The sequence below is a fragment of the Lichenostomus cassidix genome, chromosome 2 (assembly GCF_008360975.1).
Source record: "Lichenostomus cassidix isolate B80296 chromosome 2, HeHo_3.0, whole genome shotgun sequence".
Lineage (NCBI taxonomy): Eukaryota > Metazoa > Chordata > Aves > Passeriformes > Meliphagidae > Lichenostomus > Lichenostomus cassidix.
The window spans coordinates 119,340,869-119,353,811 of NC_139482.1; the positions used below are offsets into that span (position 1 = coordinate 119,340,869).

Below are 12,943 nucleotides of genomic sequence, written 5' to 3' on the forward strand. Positions count from 1 at the left end.
GACCAGGCATGAGTCAGAGGGGTTTGCTTTGGTCTAGCCTGTGACTGGGTTTGGGACCTGTTAGCTACCTGTGAGTGAATTAGGTGCAGTCCTGAAGCACATCTGGCTTAATTTCATCCAAAACACGTTTATGGAACATGCTCTTAGACCACTCTGTGCTGTGAACCAAAGCACGGGGAATAGGAACAACCAGGAAGTTTGCTCAAAAATACACTTCTGCTCTGACCTAAAACACTGCTGCACATTCCTCTGGATTGCACTGTGCTGCATAATTGTGCATCAGCCCTTCAGTTTAGCATTGCATTTCCTTTTCTCAGGGAACCACATATTTCTCCAGGTGACTTGGGATGTGAAAAGACACTTTTGCTTCTGACATTAAAATAACAATAATAAAGACAGAAGTTATGTGTACAACTAATCTTTGAACGAATACATTATAATACCACCTGGCAAATTTTATCCCCGGGGCTACGTTACAAAGCCATAAGCTATCTATGATTGTGAGAAACTTGAATAACCCAGAAGGTACTTTTTAGGAGCAGTCTTAGTCAGACAAAATATTTTTGCTATCTATACAAAAGGAAATATTCTATTTTTAGTTGCTGGTGGTGTAACCATAAGCTTTTAATAGAAAACAAATGGGTGTGGTGCATTTGCTAAAACAAAACAAAAACACCAACCAAACAAACCAATTAAAAAACCCCAATACTCCCATCCCTTGGGAAAAAAAAAATCAAGGAACCTTTTAGAAGCCTACACTAAAAAATTCAAGGTGAGGGAGTGGCATGAAAAATAAGGCTGACCATACTTACCCTAATGAGAGAGATGTTTTCATTTTTTAGTGGAAGCCACATTCTTTAAAAGGCTAAAATGTTTAATCATCTCAACTTTACCAGAATGTTTTAATCACCAGCCTAAATAAAAAATATAGAAAGTACTGAAAGTACAACTATTTTAACAAATGTGAAGAAAGAACTAAGTGCCAAGAAACACATTAAAAATTATTTTTGTCTGTACTGCTACAGTTGAGTATGGCTCTCACACTGGCTTGGCTGAGGGCTTTCCTCTGAAAGCATCCCATTGATTGTGGACAGAAGATGTTCTTATTTTTCATCATGTGACTTTATTCAGACACTTTTGTGAAAATAGTATAAAACTTAACAATGGGAAATGACGTTAGAAATTTTTTTGGTTTTAGGAGTTTTTTATGAACAATGCGTGGACACCTCAAGCCCAAAGAAGACATTTTGAAAAGAGTGTGATGATTTCACACTTCAAACAAATTCTGAAGGCCTTCCTAGCATGCCTCAGTTTCAGCTCTGCACTGACTAAGCTGAATTGCAGGACTTGGTTTTAAGCACAGCTTGAGCTATAGGAAACTATATAGAAAACTGCTATTTGGAGCAGACAGAAAAAAAGTACAATGTGTGCCTGAACACGTTGTAAAATAAGTAATGTAAACTATGAACATGAAAGAGGAAAACAGAAAGTAGACTTCCAATATCTTCATAAACCATAAAATATGTCCTACAAGTAAAATAAAATCCTCTGTCTATGCCAAACATCACTCCATTGTAATGTTTCATTGCACTGTATCCATTTGCATGAGCCACTAACTCCCATTTGTAGCTGTCCACTGGTCTAGACAGACAAATCTTTGGACATCTATTCTTTCTGGTGGATTTATCAGATTTCCAGACTCATTTTCCCCATCTTTACAATTTCTGTTCCACCCTCACTTTTGTGCTGGCTGCAGCGGATTGCTGAGGTAAGTCCACATAATTAATCCTGTGGCGTCAGAGTGAGCAGTCCACTTACTTGCCTTCTTTCTTTTAGTCCTGTTTGAAGTGATGCTCCACCTTGTACTTAGTATGATACGGAAACTGGCTGCCTCTGCTGTAAATTTGGATCCTACATGGTACACACAGCATGCTACTGCCGGGGAGCACAGAAAAACAACTTCCTGAAACTGCTGTGCTCCAGCTCCTTGAAATCATCACACGTTCTTGCTGCACACTCCTTTGTGCAGCATGTGCATTGTGTGTCCAGCAAGCTGAATACTGCACGCTATGAAAGACTTTGTTGACATAGGATTGCTAAAAAAGGCTTTAATAAAGCAGTCATCTAACATGATAGTTTTTGTTTATTTTCAGAGTTCAAGAACAGAGTGCTTTGGTAGTTCTGCAGTTCCGGATGTGTAAGGTATTTAAAAATCAATTCCAGAAACCAAAGCAGTTCTATCCAAGGTACATCAAGGGCTAGATTCCAGCCACACATTCAGTATAAATAATGTAAAACCATCACTCACATTTTATAGTAAGCAAAGCAAAATTGAAGAAGTAAAGAGAAGCTAATAAAATAATTAATATTAGTGGAAAATAACTGGTATAAAGTAACAAATACATTTCTGTAGACATACCACTTAACTCTAAAAAAATATATACATACATATATGATGGCTACAAATGAGCTTGTGATTTTCTTCCAAAAGTATCTGAGCAGGAAGTAAAACATTTTCCCAGTGGATGAAATAACATTCATTTTTGCCAATCTAAGCAAGGCAGATTTAAATTTTATGTGTGTCCAACTGCTTGTTCCCCCTCAGCTAATAACCTGCCTGCTGGAAGCATTTCAAATGAAAAGGAGTTCACAGTTCCTAAGCCCAGCTCTGAATATATCTGCCATGCATGTAAACAAGTAAACCATTATGTTTCTTGTTGAGATAAAGAATACCATGATAAGTGGGGACTTTTACCAAACAAAGGGCTTCCTATTGCGAGTGTGGATAATCTTCCAGAAAACCCTGTGTTTTGGCAAATCACACCAGATTAATCTATTAGGCATCTCCTTTCATCATCAAATTTCCGTTGCCTATCACAGTGGCTGCCTTATCAAGCACCCTTTACTCAATAGCAGGCCCATTCCTAGGATTTCAGGTGCTGGCCTTCCGTGCTCAGAAAACAGGTGTCTCCACTGTTTTCAGGCAGGAAAGGTCCCTGCACAGAAGCCTGGGAAAGGGCAGGGGTATCAGCTACTGTTCTACCTGAAGGAACAGGTAACAGGAAACTGTTGATTCAATGGGCTGAAGTTAATTGGCAAGCATTAGTCAGCACTGAGTGGTTTTTTTGTGAATTAAAAATCCTCATAAGAATCTTTCCTGACAAAAGTTTGGAAGGGGGGAAGATGTGTGCCCAGAGTTGCCCTCCCAGGAGCAGTCAGTTCTTGTAATTTTAAGTGCTGCATTCTCTCAGTGTACTATAGAAAATATGAGCTCGGAGCAAAGGGCAGTGTCAAGCTTTACCTGGTTATGTGTAGTGCCTGAGCTATTAGGCAAATTACCTATATTCAGGAGGAAATGGATTTCAAATCTCAAATAAAGGCTAATATTCCAAAACAATTACTATAATGGATCAGGTTTTCAGTTTTTGAGCTCACTCTCAGTACCTTCCCTGGCCAGGCTTTTTTTTTCTTCAAGTTACTGAAACTGGGCATATGGTTTCTGACCAAACGATTAATCCGTGAAACAGGGCCATCCCTGTCACTCAGCAACGATTCAATATGGAGCACATTCAGAGTCCAATGTATGAAGAAAGACATTTTAAGGTTGACAGAGGAATGTGTTTTACAGAAGCCAGTAAATCCTTGCTCATCTTATCTAACTTTCAGTGCTTATCTCTTCTCATCAAGACGGCATCAAGCAGCTCCTGTCCTGGTGGGTGTCTCAGTATCTGCCTGCCTTCTCAGGCAGAAAGGCCTTCATTCTGTGCTCCAAACCAGCTCCTGGAAATTGGCTTGCACAGACTTTGCTGTAATGAAATCAAGGCAGGCAGGAAGGCCGGCGTAGTGACAGCAGGAAGCACCCATCTGCTCTCAGCTCCTTGCTTCGACAGCAGGGCTGCTCAGAGCATGGGGATGAGCTCCCAGCTCTGCCTGGTGGGTAGGAAAGAGTTGATAAGCACATGCCTGCCCTTCCGGGACTCCACAGCACAGGCTTTGTTTCATCTACAGATGATTAAATGGTCTACGGAGCAATTACAAACCAAAGGAAGGAATAGCCAGCTCTCTCCAGGTTTCCTCAATCAGCACGATTGAATTTCTCAAAGGAAGGCAGCAGTAGCAACAGCAGGCTCAATGACTTTTCCTGAAAAATGTTGTCCAGTTTAGGATTGAGCTTTCATTTAACTACTTGCTGTTTCATTTTATTAAGTGCAAATTGTGGTTTAATAGATTTACAGTTGCCATAAACTTCGGCATCATGAAAGCTGTCAGACTGGCCAGTTGCACAGTGTATTACTCAGATGATGCTAGAAAGGGTGAGCAGGACAAGCCAGGCACCAAGAAAGTCTGCACAATACTTTAAGATGTCTGTGCACAGTGTTCTGAGAGGAAGATAGAGATAAATCACAGGCAGTTGCTCTCCTTTTGTTCCTCTTTTTTCTAGGAATTAGAGTGAAGGTGGAAGATTTCTGAAGTTTATCTGCAAATGAAAAATAACTTATTTTGCCTTTTCAGACACAAATGTTGTAAATTAACTGCTAGACAGTTGTTACCCTAGTCCAAAATATAGGTTGCTTTTTCTCATTTTCTGGGGTTTTTTCTGTATGCCCATTACACTGTAGCTCTGTTCTGCACTCATTACACTGTGTTTAGTTCTAGATATATACCAGCAAAAAATGTAGACATACTGGAGCAAGTTCAGAGAGAAACATCAAGGCTGATTAAAGGGCAGAAGGTACAGACTCCTGTGAAAAGGTTAGAAAAATCAAATATGAATGGTTTGTTAAGCAATGATGGGACAGTGGGCATAAGAGACACCTACAGTCATTTTCCCCAGGACAAAGATGACAGGCTGTGCAATTTCACCTCCTGGTTAGATTACTGATTTACTGTGGGTGAGAGGGAAAGCTGCTTACCTTCCTCAAACTAAGTGAGAAGGGAGAGGAATGAGAGGAAAGAAAAAGGAGAAGAGGAAGATGAATTTTCATTTTGTGTAGGGGAGATTTTTGTCACTTCTAAACAAAGTCTACTGTAGGAGGCTATTAATTTTGCAAGTCAGCAACTTTTTCCACCAACCATAGTTTTTTGGCAAATATCTGAGTCCCTCTGTGTGTTGCTAAAAAAGTTGGTTTATTTACTCCACACAGAATACACAGGGATCTCTGTTACCACCCCCCTCCCCATCCAGATATATACAAAAGAGCTTAGAGGTCTTCAGGGAAGTTTGATACTAGAATAAAAAAAGACTGCTACAGCTCTGCTCTGTTGCATACCCTGAACAAAGAACTCTCCCATGCAGGAGTATCAATTTGAGGGGAAAAAAGATCTGGTGTCCTAAGCAGGACATTTTCCCTCTGTGTATACACACAGGGGCATTTCACATCCTTGGCTTACATTAGAAAATTCTCCATATGCAAAGATGCAGCCCAGATGTGAAGCAGTAGAAAGAAAAGTTGTAAGTCAAGGGGGGAAACCTATTTTTGCTGTTACTGCTTTCTGAAAAGGGATTGCTTTGTGGGTCAAATATTCTGCGAAGCACTGAAATGTGTGAACTTTGCTGAGTGACAACCACTGTACTAGACTGCAATATATCAGAGGACCTAATAATTATGTCAATAGTTTCTTGGTGTAATAATCCTGTGTGAAATAAGACAATTTACTTCAAAACAAATTTAACAGACAAATACTTGCCTAGTGACAATACTGGGAGAGATAAACTGTCCACAGAGTAAGTATCCATACTATTTTATGATGATTTGTAAACAGGCATGAACTTGCCAACAGGAATTTGGGAGACTTTTGCCCTTCTGTTCTGCCAGCACAGCTCAGGAGCCCACAGCTTAGAAGGCCAGTGTACTCTTACATCCCATTCCACTCCTTACCTGTCAACAGCCCTGCTACATCCCATAATGTGGTGCGTAGATCATGTCAGAAGGACTGGAACAGAATTATAATATGTTGGGTTATGTTCAGAGATGCAGCATCATGACCAATAGAACCCAAACCATCTCATAAAAACAAACAAAAAAAAAGGATGTTTATTTTCTAGACCTTCTTGTGGTCAAGTTGTTAAATTGTGCTCCAAGGAAACAAAAAAATTCTTCTAAGGCAGTTTGTAGTTGACTTCACGATACTTTCAGTCTGTGAAATGCAACCTATTCCTTCTAAACAAATATAAGCCACATGCTTCACTTGCCTTTGTGTGAAAACACATCTTAATAGACACAACCAACAAGACTTTCTTTTCTCCCCACAGTTACTTCATGTGTAAATCCCATTAATTTATTTCTGCAAACTGGATCTTACCATAGAAGATAAAGGTTTTAAGGCTTTTGGTCCACCCTGCTAATTACAGCATAAGACACTTTGTGTTTTTGTTGCCAAAGACCGTTTTGAAAATGCTAAAATATCTGAGAAAATTGCCTAAATCTTCTTCACTCCATTAGCAAATGTCATATGTACAGATTGCCAGAGGACCTAATGGTCACCATGCTCATAGACAGCTGCCAGCACACTGCAGCCAGCGAGGCCATTTGTAATTCTCATTAACAGTTCTACCATCTTTGGTTGTATGAAAAGTGATAACACACTGATCTAACAGTCATTAAGAACTTTTTCTTACTCCTTTAGGATTAATTTGCACTGACCCAGAATTCTCTATTTGCTTAACACAAGCAGTGGGCCACTTTGATGTTATCTGCTTCTATAAACAATAGCGTACAGTTCTCTCCTGGGCTAAAACAGCTCTTGCTCTACTGAGAATTAGCTGTATTAATCATTCTGAAGTCCAAGAGTGCATGATCATAAATTGTGTGCAGGGACCTCACTTAGCAACTCCCAAGACTCTCATTTATCAACATTTTTTTCCCTTCCTGGATATTTAGTATGTAGGGAGTAATTTATTTCTGAGCCGGTGCTGTGTGATGTCTTTCATGTTGAAGTAAAGTTGGAAAACTTTCCGCAACAAATACAATTTTTCTTACTTCCTTAGTGTAAAAACAAAAATTATGGACCACAGCTACAGACTGATTCCCTCAAGTGGTCAGAACAGAAAGCACAGGCCAAGTTTCCAGTCACAGAGCTTGAAATTTGGTGAACCAGACACCAGTAACTAAAAATGAGGCAAATTGCACACTAAAACCACCTTTTCTTAGTTTTTCAGTTAGTGTTTTAAATGTTTGAGGTATCTTTAAAGCTGATACATGTCTAACTTTTCTTACCTTTCTCAAAATAAGTTGCCAGAAAGTTATGAAGTTATAATCAAAGCAAGACGAAATCTTCTGAGAACATTAATTTAGTTTATATTTTCCCAGAAAAGGTCTGGCTACCAGTCAGCGATGTTTTTGTCTTTACTATTTATTGGTCTTTTTCCCAGCATCAAAACACAATACAAATCTGCCAAAACTGTAAGGATGAAAAACGCTGTTCCATATCACGTCAGAGTTGATGTGATATGATGTATTTCATACTTTTAATGAAGCTAGCAAGAGACTTATTTAAATTCTCCTGCAACTTTCAAAATCCCCTCATAAAAGGATACAAAGTCAGAGCACACAGAAATCAAGAATATCAGGAGCAAAACTCACATTTTGAGTGAAAGAATGGAAACCTTGGGTCTTATAAGGCAGTCTTTTATTCACATGGCTCAATTTCTTCAGCTTTTGGGATTTTTCATTACCTAAACAAAAAGGGGAAACAAGGTCCAATTCTCCTTTCCTTGAAGGAGCATGTGTGAAGTATCTTCATTGACTTACAGGGGAAAGTCCAGATTTAAGTAATTTTTGATGAGAAAAGAATTTTGGCCCAACTCAGGCAGAATCAAATTCATGAGCACAGAAACCTTTCTAATATTTTTCCTAGTTTCATCCTGAGCTTAACTTCAATTTCAAAGGTCTCACTGTTTTATTGTAAACATGTGGTTTTGAAAGTACTGCACTGATCCAAAGTTATCAGCATGTGCGTTTATTTTATATTTAGTACTTTAAAAATATATGAACATAAAATGCCAATAGAAACAACAAAAATATAAATAAATCACCACATTCAGCAGAAGTGCTTTAATTCAGAATGCAATAAAGACAGTCAAGATTTAAAAAGTTTATGCCAGAGTGTTAACTGAACGAATAAGTAATTAATTTTTTTTCCTGCAGACAGTTTTTCTGCTGCAGCCAAAAGATTCTCAAAGCTTGTCAAAAAATAAAACTAAGGAGAGAAAAAAAAAAAAAAAAAAAAAGACAGTGGAAAAATATTTATTTCCTCTCAAGAAACTCTGGCTTATGCAGTTTGGCATTTTTCTCAGCTTTTGAGAACGTTTGTTTTAGTGAAGGCCAAGAACTGCCCTTATAGTAACAGATTCTCCCTCCCTTTCCATAAATAAATATTCCAGAGCTGTGATCTATCCTCACCTAAAGGTCTGCTGTCTCACTGATATAAAATCATGAGAGCAGTTCAATGAAAACTGCTCATGCTTCAGAGGCTGCACTAATTCTTCCTGGATTTCTAATTACAGAATAGTTTGCTACCAGAGGGCAAAATTAATCCAGCAGTCATGTGAAGCACCGTGACTGATTTTTTAACCTAGTAAAACTATCAGTAACTACCTGTGGAAGAATTGTTCTTTAGGGCTATGGACACATGTTGTATGTGTAGAGCAGCTAATGACTTTTGAGGTGATGTAGGTGTGCCTAAGGCAGACCTATCTCAGTGTTATAAAACTCATAGGATCATAGAATATGCTGAATTGGAAGAGTCCCATCAGGATCACTGAGCCCAACTCCTGGCCCTGTGCATGACACCCCAAGGGTCACACCATGTGCTTGAGAGCATTTTCCAAACTCTTCTTCAATCTCTGCCAGGCTTGGTGCTGTGACCACTTCCCTGGGGAGCTGTTCCAGTGCCCTCAGCCTTCTTGCCCTTCTTGAAAACTGGGACAATGCTACCCAAGTTCCAGTCAGCTAGGACCTCTCCAGAATCCCAAGACAGCTCAAAAAATCATCAGGAGAGGCTTTACAATGACATCATCTAGCTCTTTGAGGATTCTTGGATGAACTCCATTAGGCCCCATAGATTTGTAGGGATCCAACTGAAGCAGCAGATCTCACACACTTTCATGGTCCACTGTCAGCTGATGATTCTCACTATCACAGTCCTCCAGCTTAGAGCACAGAGGCTGCCTTGGTCCATCATTCTTGTTGAAGACAGAGGCAAAGAATACATTAAACACCTCTGAATTGTCTCTGTTAGTGAGGAGACTGTTCCCATCTTGCTATGGGCAGATGCTGTTTCTACATTGCCTTTTGCCATATTGGAAAAAGCTCTTTTTATTGTCCCCCACATTTCTGGCCAACTTCAATTCCAATTGAGCTTTCGCCCCATGAATGTTCTCCCTACAGTGGTGAGCAGCATCTCTGTGTTCTTCCAATGTCACTTGACCTTGCTTCCACTGGGCATACACCTTCCTTTCTGATTTATTTCAAGAGAACACTCCTGTTGAGCCAAGCTGGCCTTCTGCTTCACCTGCTTGACTTCTCAATTTGGAAATTGTCTGCTCCTGTGCCCCTAGGAGATGATGTTTAAAAAGTGATCACCACTGATGAACACCAGCATCTGCAAAAACATTTTCCCAGGGGGCTTGTTAATTACCTGAGCAGCCTGAAGCCTGCTGTCCTCTTGTCCAAAGCTGAAATTTTGTTGGCACTTTGGGCATCGTTGTTCACTAGTTTGGCTGATAGGTCACTTTGCAGGAGTAATGATTTTTTTAACCCTGCCTCAGGAAACACTGCACCTCACTCCAAAGTGTACTGCAGACATGCTTATAATGCAGCTAATCTCTAGAACATCAGCTCATCTTTATTTAAAATGCTGTGGATGGATGCTTGACACAATCCCCAAGAGTAATTTTTGCATCACCCATACACTGAAAGCTGTATCCCTGGCTGAAACAATGGCAAATAGGGGCTTTCAACTGCCTTCACTTCAATGGATGGTCAGCAGGGCTTTGACTGCTTGTTCTCTGCTCCTTTTTACACTGCTGCTGCAGCAAGATTTGATCTGGGTCATGCCTTGAGCATTATCTGCTGGATCCTGTGTCTGCAGCCTGAGACAATGAAACAATCTGCCTGATTTAAAAACCATTTTAAGAAGTTACAGCACTTCCACTGCCCTTGTCACTCCTGCTTCCATTGGCATATCTCTGAAGAACTGCACAGTTTAAATAAAGCTATTATTTTATTGAGGTCATGCTATTGTTAGTATTACCTCTCCTGAGACTTAATTGCTGATATTAATTTTGTTCTTTCCATTAGCTGTCACAGTATATTCATTTGTATTTATAGAAAATCTATCTTTTGCTCTAAAACCTGTTTCCAAAATTCACAGTGCTGAAATATATCTTTACTTATGAAAGTCAGAAGTCCTCATTGCAGTCTCATCTACATGTGAAGGTATAAAACATAAAATTGTGGCTGGTGACATTACAAATAACAAGCAGTAAGTTTTAAAGTTAATTTTAGTCCTTTCATTTTATGGCTGTGTTTGGTGACTCACCTACATCAATAATTTCATTACTGTATAGAAGAGGCCATGTAGACCCAAGGCTCCATCGCTGGGAACTCCCCTACTTCTACTGCCTAGACCTCTCTGTAAGTGCAGCTGTGCAAACAGGTAATGGATGAGGTATCTACAGATGCATATAGAAATCTTTTTTTGTGTTCATTATCTCACTGCAAAGATAATTTGCCACCTCCATTCATGACACCAGAAGGCTATCTCAGTTTTTGAATTCTTTTTAAGAAATGCCAATTGTCTGTTTAGAATCTGAAATACAGGTAGCTGAAATTATGCCCTCCTGTGACATCACACATCCTAAATTCTCTGCAGAGATTTAAGACTGAGGTTGCCTCATACCTGCCCTTTGCAAATGTAGTCCTTCCAGTTGGTGTTCCCTTGTGTTCTGGATCCCTGCTGGAGGCACAGGCAGCTCTCTAAGTAGGATTTCCTTCCAAAGCTTAAGAAGGGGCAGAGAGTAGAACAGCTGCATTCAATTACCAAAAGCATGTGTCTGCTAGTCAGGAAGAAAGGGTGGCTGCTGCTGCTCAGACAGAACAGCTCCCTGTGCTTTGGAAGCAAACTCTGGCAGATCAAAAATATAAAGTGTTTTATTTTGGTGAGAATATTAGTTTGGAAAAGCAAGGCAGCAACTTGCCTTGAAGTAGAGTGACCTCTGAAGAGCTTGCACATTGTGGTGATCCCTCTAAAACAATCAAGTAGAATCTCCCAAAAATCAGTTTCTCCTTGTAAATTTTTTCTGCTGTAGTTTGGGGGTTGGGGATAGGGAGTAAGCAGTCTTTGTTCAGGATTTCTCTTGAATGTGTAAAAATGAATAGACAAAACTCAATGGTCTGTGTGGATAATTTGTTCCTTGAATGTCCTCTCTCAATGATTCTCTTCTGGTACTTTGTTCACAGGAACTTTGATTTCTTTAAAATTGGAATATGAAAGTAATAAATGAGTACTCGAGGAAGAGATCATTTGATGGGAGGATGCAGCCTGATTTTTGTAACAGAGGCAATGTCAAGAGCTCCATTTATGATGCAGTTGTATGTAGAACAGCGGGAAATGAGGAATCTGCTCCCTGTCAGCAGGTACTCTACAGACCCAAAGTAAAAACTCAGATGAAACCATTTGGACAGATATTTTATTCCTCAAACATTGGCTTTGCTTTTGACATGGTGTATCAGGCTCTTCAAGGGGGTGGAAACAAGAGGATGAATCTGGGAGGGCTTCAAGGGCAGACCACAAATACAATGCTCATGCAAACCCCCAAATGAATAAGCATCTTTTTTAAACTGCATATTTTTTCGTTTGGGCTTTTTTTCAAAAATGTCTGTTGACTTTTTAAAATACTGAATTGCAGAAGACCACCATACTACACTGAATTAAACAGAGCTCTGAAAGTGAACTGGAAAAAAATATACAGATTATGGGCCTTTGAACTGGAAAGCAGCCAACATTGTTCCTGGGATTTAGGTGATCTTGGGTATAAGAACATTTAATATTTGACTTGTGAATAGCTTCCAGTTAATTTACTGTGGGATTTAAAAAAAAGGAAAAAGGAAAAGAAAAGAAGTCCAGATTACAAAAGTTCAAGTATTTTAAAAGTAAGTAGAGGACGAAGAAGGTTATACTATGCTTAATCCTACAATTTCCTTACTGCTAATGAGTTATAGGAGGATATGCAGTAGTTCTAGCTTCTGAGCTATGAAAGGCAAATAAGAAAACAGGTTCTGTTGCCCTAAAGCAAAAATCTGATAATTCTACCCTCAGAATGCTCCTTGTGAAGCACCTTCTGACTGGGAGTTTGACGAACACCTCATTTCCAGAAGGTGTGAGGGTCTTGAAACTACTCAATATGAAAAGATACACAAAAATTTCTTCTGAATCTGCAATCACTTCTGCTTTGGAAGTTTTGCATCAATTTTTATAGATAATATGTCCTTTACTATTACAGCATTAGGCAGCACAAACAGGAATTTATGGAGCTGGTCAGGGCCCTGGCACAGGTGAGAAAACACATGCTGAGGTTTTACAACCCTTTCTGATAGGCTGAAAGGGACTGTTTGCAGCAGAGGTAGGTGGTGATGCAGAAGTGGATTAGGGTGACAAGTTAGGATCACAATGGCCAGCAGCAGCAACAAGGACAGCTGCATGGACAGATGGATTATTGGACGCAGAGGAGGAGACTGCTTGGGTAGAGCTCTGCAAAAGAGTCAGTGTTGCTTGTGTCTGAAGTGTGAGACAACATGAAGAAGTGGTTTATGACCAAAGGAGTTAAGCAGATCCTTATATGAGGAAAACTACTACCTTGATATTCCGTTGCTGTAGAGTAGGAGAAAATACCTATCAGTCCTTCAGTGAAAAAGAGACAGATGAGGCAGAAGGTGGAGGG

General features: G+C 39.6%; 1 long non-coding RNA gene across 2 annotated transcripts; it reads right to left on the minus strand.

The window, feature by feature from the left end:
- Positions 1-2,123: 2,123 nt before the first annotated feature.
- Positions 2,124-10,973, minus strand: LOC146442118 (uncharacterized). 2 transcript variants are annotated; one of them, XR_014850153.1, is made up of 4 exons: positions 10,903-10,973; positions 7,584-7,675; positions 5,880-5,934; positions 2,124-4,477 (listed from the first exon to the last, which is right to left on the minus strand). It is a non-coding gene; the product is annotated as an uncharacterized LOC146442118 (long non-coding RNA). The 2 variants fall into 2 exon arrangements; XR_014850152.1 differs by lacking the exon at positions 7,584-7,675 and having other exon boundaries at positions 10,903-10,970.
- Positions 10,974-12,943: the final 1,970 nt, after the last annotated feature.